We start from the raw sequence: 14,519 nt of genomic DNA, 5'->3' as shown, positions 1-14,519 counted from the left end.
CCAACATACATCGCCTATATATAGCTAAAAAGGGTTGCGCAACGAGGGTAAGCTCCACTGAGCCCAGTGAGGGGATGGGGAATGCACAAACATACAATCACACATAGTCCATGATGCATGTAATTTTAAATAGATTTTCCACCTAGCAAACAATCTAAGTCATGGTATATGCTACTATGATAACTCGGGAGACACTGAGGGTCACTTAACCTATTGCCCCAGTGTAACCTCAATTATCAAGTGGGAGCCTACACCGGTAGAAGCCATAGACCACCCAGTGGCAGACCCTGATAGCCATTACTACCCCTGGCCTGGTCTCTCTCACCTCTATAGGGAACAGATGCTCAAACTATCCAACACATAAACCCCTGTTGGCAAGGGTCATAGCATAAGGGAGTATAAATCCTAGCCACAGGTATACTACATGCAATTTCTATCGTCCCGAGAGGTATTCTGGGTGCATCAATGTCCCATTCCATCTAGTACTCGGGTACCAGCACGGTATGGCACATACAGACCAGGATGACAAGCAATAAATATAATAAGAATTTTTGGGGTTCTGACACTGGCATACCCGACATCATAACCCGATATAATGAAGTAAAGTAAACATATCCACATTTCATTAATTCGTATCCAACATGGTTTTATATGCAAAGATGCAACATGATAAGAATGGATGCAAGTATAAGCATACTCATATGATCTATATATAATTATATATATAACAAACCCAAACATCACCCAAAACCCACTCACAATAATTCAGATATTGTTCGATGTGTTTGGTATGGATTGCCTTGATATACACTCTCCCGCACTGGTTAGGGAGCCTAAGGATATGTGAATCATAAAGTTAGAAAGTGTGGACGGGTCCCAAGAGGAGCCCCAAGTGTTATAGACGAGTAATTCTAATAATGAAATCCTTATGTTAGTCTGATTCCCAGCCTTCTTCTTGAGATCCAACAGCCTCACGAGCTAGGGGAGGGTGTCCTAAACCTTCCTAAGGGCATAATGACTCATATCATTCATTGGTCTTGGGAGATCCCATGGATTGGTCTCTCCTTAGGATTTTTCATTTCTAGGTTGAGGTCACAAGTCCCTTAGGACAGCAAGGGGGATTTTGGAGGTATCAAGGGTAGACCTTGGCACCTCGATAGGTCAATTAATTAATATATTTAGGGGGTACTTTAGGTGGTAATTAAATCCTATTAAAATTTATTAAGTCTTACACAAGCAGCCACAATGTGAGTGAGGTCATTGGACTAAAGTTATGTTCTAAAGTTGCTATCAAAATACATCAGCTAGGTTTGGGACCACTTTTGAGGGTCTTTTATTTGGATTGGTCCACAGTTTCTTCATAGAAAATGTATCCCTTTGAGTCTATTTTGTATCACAACTTGAATCGCATCGATATGATATGTATAGATAAAGTTATGATCAAAATACTGAACATCAGTCAAGCTGTCAATTGCGGATGGATTCACGAATGGATCCACTTGTGTGAGTTCACCTGTGCATCCGTTCGAACCCTGAGACACACCCGAGACACACCCGAGAGGGGTGGATCCATGGGCGGATGCACGATTGTGAGTCCGCCGCTGAGTCCGTTCGCAGCAGGAATGAGTTTTTCAACTCTGAACTTCATCAAAATTGGTTCCCAAGGCCCCCAATGACTTCAAGGGCTTGTAGGGATGACTTCCAAGGTTCATTAGGATCCCAAATATCCTAATGGCATAATGCATTGAGGTATCTATGGTCTATATTCAATTCCTCAACCCAAACTTGGGTTTTTGGGTGAAATCCCTAGGTTTTCATGACTTGGGTTGTATTGTACACCATTGGGAGGATTAAAGGTGTGCAAAGGCATCCAAAGGGACTAAGAACAAGCCCCAACACAAGAGCATTGGGTCCCAAGTGAAACCCAAGCTACTCCCAACCTCAAGATCCAAAACCTTAAGCTAATAAATAAGAAAATGGAGAGAGAGAGATGGAAGATTCACTCACCTCTAATAGGGAAACAAGATCCAAGCCTATGTGAGCCCCCTTGACCTCATTCCTTCACTTTCTTCTTCTTCTCTCCCTTTCTTTCCTTTTCTTCTTCTCCTTCTCCCTTCTTTTCCTTCCTTTTCTTCTTTCTTTATCTGGACAGCAAGAGGGGAGGGAGGAGATGGGGTGTAGGAGGGGAGGACAACAGCCTCCTATCTTCTCCCTTCCCTTCTCTTCTTCTTCTTCTTCTTCTTCTTTTCCTTTTCTCCTCTCCTTTCAATGTTTTGTTTTTTGGAGAAATGAGAAAAAGCTTAAGAGATTCCTCCTCTATTTACCCTCTTAAGGCTAGAATAAACAACAAAATGTAAACTCCCTAAACTACCCTTGCCTTTATTCCCTTTTCCCTACAACAAGCCATGGTCCAACTATTGGGCCAAGATTAAACCCATGGTCCTTGAACCAACCCAACTTCTCAAACCTAAAAAGAATCTATTGGCTATAAAATGAAATGGGCCTTAGGGCCAGTTTGGTTGGCAACCCAAATCTCCAAAATCCATTTTAACTCAAGTTGGACCTTAAGGCCAGTTTGGCTAAGGTTATTAGGTCCAATTAGTTAGGGTATGTTTGGCTTAACTTAGGGCCCAAAAATGTGTTTTAGTCTAGGTCTTATTTGGCTGGGGTCTCTTAGTTATAACTTAAGGCTTGTTCGGGTAGGGTAGCTTAAAAGTTCATTTAACAAGGAACACATCTAAAGCTAGTTTTAGAATAAAACATGGGCCCTAAGGTCCGTTTGGTTTCTCATTAAAACCTCAAGTACTAAGGTCCTACGTCTTGTTTGGTTTAGGCCTTTAACACCAAAACTCATTAAAATCATATTTGGGCCTTGTGGGCCCACATACAAGGTTAAAAAATGTAAAAGAAGGTAAGGGTGGGGGTCCATCTGGTCCAAGGGTCTGATTATAGTGTTCGGAACAAGGGAATGTGGGTCCCACAGAAAAATAAACCAAAAGGGCAGGTAACAGCACGGGCGGATCCTCGAGCGAATTCAGTTCGAGTGAGTCTGCTCGTAACTACGGTGCTGCTATCAGGGCCCAAACTTCAAGTGAAGCTATGGGGCTTTGACCCGTACTTTCAGGACTTCGAGGGGACACTTATAATAATATTTTAAGTTCACAGTCATAGGTGTTGACCATTGCCACCATGGCATTACTCTTTGGGTAAGGTATAAATTGCCCCGGGGAATTAGGGTATATTTCGGGTGCGAGTGTAACAGCTGTTCCATATACAGTTCTATAGGACTGAGCCTGAAACCACTATTGGGGATTTGGCCCGCATGCGCCAAAAATCAGGCTTGACGATTGATGAGCACATTTATGTGTGAAATCTTAGGGCCATAAAGCATGCATTTTTTATACTTGGAATGGAACAACTCGAGGTTTTTGTTTGTATTTTTAGGTTTTAGGTGAATTCTTATAAAAATGGAGCAAATGATGCTAAGGATCCATTTTTAAGCTGTTTAGTGGTGTTTGGCAGTAGTCGAAAGCGCTCAGGAGTCCAGAAAATCAAGTTTGGATTGAGCACTGAAAGCATCACGTCAATCAGTCAAATTTGAATGTGAGTACAGTGGGCCCCTTAGTATAATTTTGAGGTGTTAATAGGATGAATACATAGCCTGTCGAGTCAGCTTCGTAACGGTTCAAACGACACTTGATTTCGAGTTGAAACGAAGAAGTTACGACAGTTTCCGTAACGACATGCGAAAATGGCATGCCACTGTTTTCATTTTTTTATGACAGGGGTTTGTTCGTAATTATAAAAAATAGGCTGGGGACAAAGTAAAGCGAAAGTTTGGATTTGAGGGGCCGTATTACAATTATCAGAAGTTATCTTTTCTGTTAGCCGAAAGATTCCATTTGGAAGGCTCTGGAGCAGTCCAACTTTAACTTGAGATATCTTGGGCTCCCGAACTCCAAATTGGACGAAATTTGAGTCTATTTTGGGTGATTTCTTGCAAGAAATACAATAGTGAGGCCTATATAAGCACCCCATACTCCATGTTTTTTGAAGGACAGAATGGGTAATTTATTTATTGTGAGTGGAATCCTAGTCATCACTCTCTCTCTCTTCCAACTTTCCAAGGGTACTTTTGGGATTTTACTTTGGATAGATTTTTTTGAAGAAGATTCTCTCATCCTTGGAAAGTTGAAAAATTCAAAGATGCCTTGATCTCATTGCTTGGAGAAGACATCTACAAAGAAAAGGAAGCATAAAAATAGAATTAGAAAGTCTACTTTTTGAAAAATAGAAGGTTTATGTAGCTAAGATTTTTATCTCTCCCACTTTCTATTTTTTTTATTTTTTTTATTTTTTTTCTTGGGATTCAAGCTTTTTGTAAAAGGAGGAGGGAATATTTCTCCTACCTCTTCTCTCTTTCTCCCTTCTCCTCTCCTTCCCCCTATAAATACCCCTTGCCCTTTGGGTTGTAACAAGTTAATTTTTAGTTAGTTCTAATTCAGTTTTAGTTAGTTTTAGTTCAATTTTCTAGTTCAGTTTTAGTGCAATTTTTAGTTCAATTCATTAATGAAATTTCTTCTTCTCTTCTTCTAGTTTTTGACTTTCTAAGTTTTAGTTTGATTTATGAATTTTATTCCATGGTTGTAATAGGTTTAATTCATGCTTGCTTTACTTTCAATTTATGTCTTCAATTTGGTTGTAATAATTTAATTCTAGTTTAGTTTTAAAGCTTTCTAGTCTAAGTTCTTAAGTTTGTGAGAAGATTTAGAAGACTTGGAAGAGGAAGCCATGCAAGGATTGTTCAAGTGTTCAAGCTTCTTCAACTACATTCATGCACTTTCAACTTTTATAGAAGGGAGTATTAGTTCTTAATTTATTTTTAGTTTCTTTTTCTTCTCAATCTTTTAATTTTATTTTTAGTTCTTCTTCTTCTTCTTCCCTTCTAATTCCTCCATTATTTTTATTTTAATCACACTATCACCACCTCTATTCTATCCATTCTAGTAGGACTCTCATTCTCCACTTTTTATTTTATTTCTCATTCTCTACCTCTCTAATTCAATCATGTTTTTAAGAATTTATTTTTTATTCACTATTATTATCATGCATTATGTTAGGATTTTAATTTAATTATTTTTGTTTTAATTTCAGATTTGGTAGCGCCATTTCAAGTGTGGTAGAGAAGCACGCAATTTCAATCCGGTTCAAGCTCCTTCGGATTTTACATCTCTAATCTCTTATCTCATTCTCCCTCTTTAGTCTCTTTCTTTTGTTTTTTTTTCTGTGGTTGTGGTGTGTGGCTGCAAATTATTTCCTCCAATCCGTGTTAGTTTTGATAGGTTAGATGCCTATGTGTTAGGACGTCAATTCAATGCCTTAGATGCGTAATTTCGCTAGATGCTTGTGAGTTAGGATGCGTTAATTTAATTATCATTAGTTTAGTCCACCACTTTAATTAATTTGGTTCACTTTGCATTGCTTTTAAGTGAGTAAAATAGAGTGGCATACATCTCCTTGAGTTCGACCCGTAGCTAAGATTGATCCGTACGCTTGCGGTTATTATTTCTTGCAAACAACGGTGGACAAGTTCGTCAGCCGTTTCAAGTTGGCCAAATATAAATGTCATACTCTCCTACATGAGGGCGAGTACGTAAAGATGGCCCTTGACGGGCTAAACCTCAAGCTTAGAAAATGGTTCGCTGGCCAGAACTTCAAGGATCTTGGCCAGATGTTGGTCTAGGTAGCACCGTATGAAGCATTATTAAAGGAGGAGGAACAACGGAAAACATCCTCCATCGGGACTTATTATAAGGATGCCACCACGGCCAGCTATCCACTCTTAAGGGCAGGAGAACAAAAAACAGTTAGCTTTCTGGACTATGAGGTTGATGCGGCAGAGATTGCCGAAGGGAAACCCTACGTTTGTAAGGCCTTAGCAAAATAGGCCGGAACCGACCGACAATCGGAATAGGCCAAAATTGCCCCTCAGCGGAATTTTGACGCTGGGGTAAAGTATTCCTTTGATATTTCAAAGGCCGAATTGATCTTTGATCAGCTCCAAAAGGACAAGCAGATTAAGCTGCCGTCAGGACACCAGATCCCTACCGGCGCTGACTTGAAGGACCAAAAATACTGTAAATGGCACGATACTCGCACACACATGACTATTAACTGTGTTGTTTTGCGTAATGCTTTATAGAAGGGCAAATCAAGTTCCCCGAGAAGGAGAAAGGGGTCATGCTAGTCGACGAAAACCTTTTCCTGTCAACATGCTGAGCGCCTATTTGTCAAAAATGGCCAGACCTGCAGGCCGCATCACAACCAGCCCTACCAGGTCAAAGGAGCCAGAATCTGCATCACAAGTGAAGATTTCCTGAAGAAACGGCCTCAATCTACAGGCAGTGCCTTTCCAGACTTGTACAACTCCCGTCTCAGGGGCATCGGCTTCACAAGAAGTAGCAAAGATTTCTGGGCAGGACAGACCAACGACAGGAGTACTCAGGGTGGCCCACAAGCAATCCATGTAGGATAGGGTACCCACCGGAGGCGAGGAGGACGTCTAGCAAGCCAACAAAGGGAAGAGTACCTTGCAGCCAGAACCTTTTAGCTCGTTCAAGGAATGGAGCGATGGGCCCGTTCACCCATCACCTAAGGGGGTGCACGCCTTCCAGTGGGGGGGGGTCTTTACTCGTTGTAAGCGTTTGATCGAAGAACAGTCACTAAGGGAGGATAGACCATCCTCCGACAGGGAAGCGTCACCGTTATAGTAAGGGGTTTCAAGGGGCAAGGCCGACAGTTGGTTGCGAAGGGCAAGATTGAGCAGAACCCACCACGACTCAGGAGAGAGGGGTTCTGCACCACGGCCTTCGGTCAGGGACCGCTTAGGCAGGACACCGGCCAAACGACGGTTAGCATACGACCAAACTAGCTCAGCAGACATCGACAGTCGATACTGGCCAAGGACCATCGTCAGGCCAAGAACAGTAGTGCCCAAACCAGTAAGGGTGGATGATTGGACCGTCGCCCGCCATCCCAAGTTCCCCGCTGAGCCAAGATGGGCCGAAATGACCAAGACCCAAAGAGCCATTAGACACTCTCAGGGAACGTCAAGGGCAATCGATGCAAGGGTATCCGGGGATCAACCAGCCTTAGAAATTCTTCAGCCACGGCAAAGGACTGAGAGCCCTGAGGAAAGGAAGCAAGCCCTTGAGTCTGAAGTATCAGACTACAAGACTGAGGAGAGTGACTTTGAGGTCTTGGAGAAGCAGTCTCCAAGCCAAGGGACCAGCCGGATGGCCACACTGACCGAATGGGTAGAGCAGGGAGAAGCGGATCATTCGGCCACACAGGGCGAGAAGCCGGAGGAAGAAGCCGACTTTGCGGACTTTGTAAGCATGATGTTTGGGTCCATCGAGGCCCAGGTCCAGATTTCTATGGTTTATGTTTTGCCCCAGATATTTGAGTACCAGTCGGGCCAGGCAAACTAGCTTGATGGTGATGTGCTAGAGGAAGTGACATCCGACGTAATGGATATTGAAATTGTTCCCCTGGAAGACAAGGAGGAACAACCAGAGAACATGCAGACAGTTATTACCAGGGAGACCGAACAACCGGTCCACACCCCAATAGTCCGGGGAAGAGTGCCTAACGTCCTGGGCAGGCCCTCCAAGGAGATGTGTCAACACTTGAAGCCGTTGTACATCCAGACACATATGGAAGGAAAACCCGTGTCGCGAGTGCTGGTAGATAATGGGGCTGCAGTCAACATCCTCCCTGCCAGAATGATGATGCTGTTGGAAAAGGACAAAATGGACCTTATTACCGAGGAGGTATCTGTGACAAAATTTGTGGGTGGGGCCACAAAGCCCAGGGGTGTACTTCCCGGAATACGTTTCTATGACGGCTTGTTTTGTCATGGACACCTCAGCTCATTACAACGCTTTGCTCGGTCGAGACTGGATACATGCTAACGCATGTATACCCTCATCCCTCCACCAGATTCTCATCTTCTGGCACGATGGGGGGATATCAGGGTGGTCATGGCTGATAGTAGACCCTTCGTGGTGGAAGCAAGCCATCCGATGCCATTTTATATGGAGGGCGTGTTGGTCCCATCAGGTTTGTAGGATCCGATGAGCATGGGAGACCGACATCTTTGGTCACGACTGCCACTGTAATGGAACATGCCTTTCAAGCCGAACAAGTACCATGGCTGCCAGAGTTGTCTTCCATCCGGGATGGACGACTAGACAACAGTAGAGGCCATGATTAGAGCTGGCAGTAGAGCAGTAACAAACATCCTCCAAAGGCTGACGGTGTTCGGCCTGGAAAGGAGGATGCCCAGGGAAGAGGACTTGGTGGCCAAAGCAACGGCCAAAAAAGTGAGGGAACTTGGCTTATGGCCCGCGCCACCCAAGTTGGAGGAAACCTTGGCTGAAGTACAAGACCAGCTGGTAGAGATTAATCTAGGAGATGAGGACGACAAGCGTCCTATTTTTGTTAGTAGTTTACTTACTCAGTCGTTCCGAGATGAACTTGTAACTTTCCTAAAAGAATATAAAGACTGCTTTGCTTGGGATTATTCTGAGATGCCAGGGCTAGATCGAAAATTGGTCGAACACCGATTACCCATCAAAGATAATTTTTAGACCCGTAAAGCAACTGCCCAGGCGCATGGCGCCGGACGTCGTCTTGAAAGTTAAGGACAAAATAGAACAATTACTTAGGGTTGGGTTTATAAGGCCTGCCCATTATGTGGAATGGTTATCTAATATCGTCCCTATTGTTAAGAAAAATGGCAAGTTAAGGGTATGCATTGACTTTCGGGACCTCAACAAGGCCACCCCGAAGGATGAGTATCCAATGCCCATAGCCGATATACTGGTAGACTCTGCATCTAGAAGCTAGATAATGTCCTTCATGGATGGGCATGCAGGGTATAACCAGATATTCATAGCAGAAGAAGATGTGCCAAAAAAGGCATTCCGCTATCCTTCGTTGGGGACTTATAAATGAGTCGTTATGCCATTCGGCCTAAAGAACGTTGGCATGACTTACCAAAGGGCCATGAATGCTATCTTCCACGATATGATTGGCAAATTTGCAGAAGTTTACATTGACGACGTGGTGATTAAGTCCGAGGACGAGAAGGAGCACCTGGACCACTTGAGAAGTGTATTTGAAAGAATGAGGCTTCACGGTCTCAAGATGAATCCCCTCAAGTGCGCTTTTGGGGTGGTAGCCAGGAATTTCTTAGGCTTCCTGGTCCATCGGAAAGGGATAGAGATGTATAGGAACAAGACTAAAGTCATCAGGGAGGCTAAGCCTCCAACGAACAAAAAGGAGTTACAAAAGTTCCTCGGTCAGGTTAACTTCCTCCGATGATTCATATCAAGCTCGGCCGGTCGGACTAAGGCATTTTCCTCGCTACTAAAGTTAAAGACAGGTGAGGATTTCCGTTGGACTGTCGAACACCAGAAGGCGTTTGAAGGAATTAATGATTACCTAGCCAAGCCACCCATGCTAGCGCCACCACGGAGGCAGGTGCCGTTGAAATTATACATCTCGGCCATAGACCACTCCGTGGGGAGCTTGTTGGCCCCGGACAATGAGGCGGGAATGGAGCAAGCGGTTTTTTACCTCAGTCGGGCCTGTTGAGTTTAAAAATTATACCACAAGCGTACGGGTCAATCGTAGCTATGGGTCGAACACAAGGAGATATATGCCACTCTATTTAACTAACTTAAAAGTAATGCAAAGTGAACCAAATTAATTTAAGCACTAAATTAATGATGATTAAACTAATGGATCCTAATTCACAAGCATCTAACAAATTACGCATCTACGAGATTAAGTTGGCGTCCTAACACATGAACATCTAACCTATCAAACTAACGCAAATTGGGAGTAATTAAAAATAAAATCCTATACTAACGCAAGTTGGAAGTAATAAAAATTGCAGCCACACATCCATAATCACATAAAAATAAATAAGGGAATAAAAGTGCATTCACATACCACCACCATATAAAAAAAATAGAGGGAGAAGAAGAAGAAGATAGAGAGAGATAGAGGAGAGGGAGAATGAGATTGAGAGTTTAGATAGTAAAACCTGGATGTGCTTGCATGAATGTAACTGAAAAGCTTGAATACTTCATAAACTTACCTTGGCCTCCTCTTCTAAATCTTCAAGTCTTATCATCAACTTAAGAACTTAGACTAGAAGGCTTAAAACCTAAACTAGAATTAAGAAATTACAACCCAATTGAAGACTTAAATTGAAATTAAAGCATAAATTAAACCTATTACAACCATTAAATGAAAATCAAAAAGCAAACTAGAACTTAGAAAAGCCAAAAATCACAACTTAGAAGGAGAAGAAGAAAAGAAATTTTACTAAGTGAATGAACTAAAAATTATGCTAAAAACTGAATTAAAATTGAACTAGAAACTAACTAAAAACTAAACTAAAAAACTAACTTGTTACAACCCAAAGGGCAAGGGGTATTTATAGGGAGAAGAGAGAAGAGGGAAGTGTAGGAGAAATATTCCCTAAGAAAAGAGAATATTCTCTTCTCCTTCCTCTTTTACAATGCCTTGAATCCTAAGAAAAAAGAAAAAAATAGAAAGAAGAAGAAGAGAAGATTGTTTATATAGACCTTCTATTTTTAGAAAAGTAAATTTCTAATTCTAACTTGTGCTTCTTTTTCTTTGTAGATATCTTCTTCAAGCAATAAAATCAAAACATCTTTGATTTTTCAACCTTCCATAGATGAGAAAATATCTTTCAAAATAAATCTATCCCAAGTAGAATTTCAGAAGTGCCCTTAGAAAGTTGGAGGAGAGAGAGAGTGATGACTAGGATTTCACTCATAATTAATGAAATGCCAAATCTATCCTTCAAAGAACATAGAGCATGGGGTGGTTATATAGGCCTCACCATTGTGTTTCTTGTGAAAAATCACCCAAAATAGATCCAAATTTCGTCCAATTTGGAGTTCGGAAGCCCAAGATATCTCAAGTTGAAGTTGGACTATCCAGAGCCTTCTAAATGGAATCTCTCGGCTACAGCAAGGATAACTTCTCATTATTGCGCTGAAACCCCTCGGATCTGAACTTTCGCTTTACTTTGTCCCCGGTCGACTGTTAATAATTACAAATAAACCCCTATAGACCATTTTCGCGCGTCGTTATTGAAACGGCCATAACTTCTTCGTTTCAACTCGGAATCAAGTGCCGTTTGAATCGTTGCAAAGCTAACTTGATGGGCTACGCATCCATACTATTAACACTTCTAAAAAGCTTAAACACATCTTCTTAGCATCATCTCCTCCATTTCACAAGAATTCACCTAAACCCTGAAAAGCACAAGAAAGCACCGAGTAACTCTGTCCAATGTGGTAAAATGTATGCTTTATGCCCTAAGATTTCACACATAAATGTGCTCATCAGATTCCCCCACACTTGAACATTACTTGTCCTCAAGTAAAGCAAAAGAAAAACTAATCTAGAATGCAGAAAATCCTAACTCACTTTCGTAGGAATCACGGTTGCACTTAACATATGCAACAAACCTTTAAACCCCTAGGTTACCCCTAGTGGACGAGTTGTGTCTCGTGGGTGTTTACAGTGAATATACACCCAAAATTCAATTGTAAATGAATGCTGTAAATTTTAATCATGGCATAAGTAGGACAGTGCACATAATCCCCATCCCAAAAAGTATTCAACTAAAGATCAAGGAGCCAAAGGTTCCCCCACACTTGAATTTTATCACCCCACATCAATTCAAGTAATAAGCATGCATCAAGATTAAGGGATCTCCTCATATTTTCTGAACATTACTCACCTTCAAGTAAACCACTCATAATATCAATGGAACCAAAGACTTAGGCTTTGAGTATTTTTTACCATACTTTCTTTTTCAGGCATTAAGGCAAAAGCTTTTTTTTCTTTCTCAACAACAAACTCTTTTTCTACTCTACTACTGTTCCCTGAATGACATGGTGGAGCATACACCAGACACCCAAATACTTCGTAGCTTCGCTTTTTGCATATATCCATAAGACATTGAGACATTGATGCAAGAGTTTTTTTTTTTGAGTTTCCTTCCAAGGAATTTCGATCAAGTCACCCTACTTCATGAGGCACAGTGTCACACCCCTATCCCGACAAGGGATAAAGTACAATATCAGGGTATGATTGAGGTGACACGCGTCATCCCACCTCACCGCCAGGATCTTGATGCAGTGGCCAACTCACAGTCATAAATCAATATTAAAATACAATAATATCAGAGCGTGAAAGATAAATGAATATTACATTCCAAGATAGGTCAGAGTTTGCGGAAGCATAAATGAAATAATTATAAGATGTTCATTGGCTAATGATAATAAGTAACATAGTTACAAAATTCCTATGACCATCAAGTAGCTACCAAAAAGGTAAAACATAAAAGTTTATACAAAGCACAATGCTATCAAAAATAACAAAACGGGAACGATCCCAAGTAACAGTATAGCCCGTAGGCACAATCATCATGGGCAACCATCGCCATGATCCTCAGTCATGGTCTCTGGTTCCACAGTAATCATCTGCATCAAAATCTAAAAAGAATGTGTACACAGGGGTTAGCTCCATCGAGCTAGTGAGAGAGAAAAGGGGATGCACAATCACACAATCATAAATAGTCCTTGGTGTATGCCATTATTAATTCATTTACCACCTAACACACAATGCTAAGTCAATGGGTATATGCTACTGCAATAACTCGGGAAGACACTATAGATCCTTCCATTCTCACCACAATGCAACCTCAATTATTACTATAGGGCCCGCGCCGATCGTAGCAATCACCACCCAGAGGCAGACCCCGATAACCATTACTACCCCTGGCCTGGCCTCTCTAACTCTCCACAGGCAGCAGGTGCTCTGGCTACCCAACACCTAAACCCCTGTTGATAAGGGTCGTAGCATAGGAAACTGAGCCTAACCACAGATATACTACATGAATCCTATCGTGTTGAGAGGTACATCCAGGTGTGTCAATGTCCCATTCCATCTAACACCCGGGCACCAGTACAACACGATGCATACAGGCAAGAATGAGATGTAATATACAATTCCACGTAATTCGGGGGTTTCGGTGCCAGTACTTCCTATCACCGTAACGCAACACAAATCCCTATCATCATAATCATCATCATCATCATCATCATCGAATAAGAATAAATGCAAATATGCAATCATGCTTGAATGATAATGTCATAATATAATTCATAAATGCATGAATAAGCAATAATAAACAAGCTCAAACAGTCACCCAAACTCACTCACCAATTACTTCAAATAGAATTTGTATAAGCGCAACGATTCTCGCTCAAAACCACTCCATTGCACATATGTTGGCGCCTATGGAAGTGAATAAGAGTGTGAGAGAGTGTAGGGGAGGCCTCATAGAGAAACCCCATAGTTTACATAAGTTATAAGCCTTGAAAACTGCGTCAGAGGCAATGTCGGACTCAGCAGAGATCTGCCTCCAACCTTGAGTCCGACCTTCACTGCAGGCTTTGGCCACATCGGAGACAACGTCGGACTCAGTAGGTTTGCCTCCGACCTTGAGTCCGACCTTCCCTGCAGGCTCAGGCCACATCAGAGGCAACGTCGGACTCAGCAGGCTTGCCTCCGAACTTGAGTCCGACCTTCCCTGCAGACTCAGGCCACATCGGAGGCAACGTCGGACTCACGCAGAGCTTTGCCTCTGATGCAACCCAGGTGCAATTTTTAAGGTCCTTAATAGCCCAGATTTGCCCCATTTGGTTCTTTAAGTTCCAAGGGACTAGGGAGGGGGTGTCCTATGGTCTATTAAGGTCTTAGAAGTACCTATCATCAAAAGATTGAGGGATTTAAAGGATCAAATGCTCAAAATCCAGATTTGGGGCTTCCTTTGGTGGTTGAAACTCTAGAATCAAAATAGGTTCAGTAGGAGGTTAAAATAGAGGTCTTTATAGGACTGAAATACATTAATGGAGTCCCAAAAACACAGCTTAGGCTAAGCCATTTGGTTCCAAGAGAAAACCTAAACTCAAGACTGAAACAAGGAGAGCCATCTAAGCTCAAAACTAAAACATGGAGGGCCTCCTAAGCTCAACCGAAAAGAGAAAAGAGAAGGGAGAGAGACAAGAGTGTTCTCGGCCTACCTGATTTGAGGTACACAAGAGGTCCTCCTTGTAAATCCAACCTCAAGCAGCCGATCCCACCTTCTTCTCCTTCTTCTCCTCCTTGCTGCCTCCTCTCTTCAAAGCTCTCCTCTCCTTTCACGATTAGGTTAGGAAAGAAAATGAGAAAGACTAAGGAATAGCCCTAGCTCTCATATCTATAGATGTGCCTTACTAAGGCCTGTTTGGCTAGGGCCTCTTAGCTATAAATCTAGGGCTTGTTTGGGTAGGGTAGTTTAAATGCCCACTTAGGGGTTGTTTGGGTAGAGTCTCTTAATGAACCACAAACATATCACTCAT

The 14,519-nt window shown here is 42.2% G+C and overlaps 1 protein-coding gene across 1 annotated transcript in view; it reads left to right on the top strand.

Annotated features, from left to right (window-relative positions):
* Positions 1–13,690, top strand: part of LOC122654294 (probable E3 ubiquitin-protein ligase ZFP1) — a 47,517-nt gene extending 33,827 nt beyond the window's left edge. The window contains exons 9-10 of the mRNA XM_043848314.1: positions 5,384–5,387; positions 13,679–13,690. The gene's annotated coding sequence lies outside the window, so the exon portion shown is untranslated. The remainder of the gene's footprint in view (positions 1–5,383; positions 5,388–13,678) is intronic.
* Positions 13,691–14,519: the final 829 nt, after the last annotated feature.

This window comes from Telopea speciosissima, chromosome 3, assembly GCF_018873765.1.
Source record: "Telopea speciosissima isolate NSW1024214 ecotype Mountain lineage chromosome 3, Tspe_v1, whole genome shotgun sequence".
NCBI lineage: Eukaryota > Viridiplantae > Streptophyta > Magnoliopsida > Proteales > Proteaceae > Telopea > Telopea speciosissima.
This window is presented reverse-complemented; position numbering and strand designations above follow the sequence as displayed.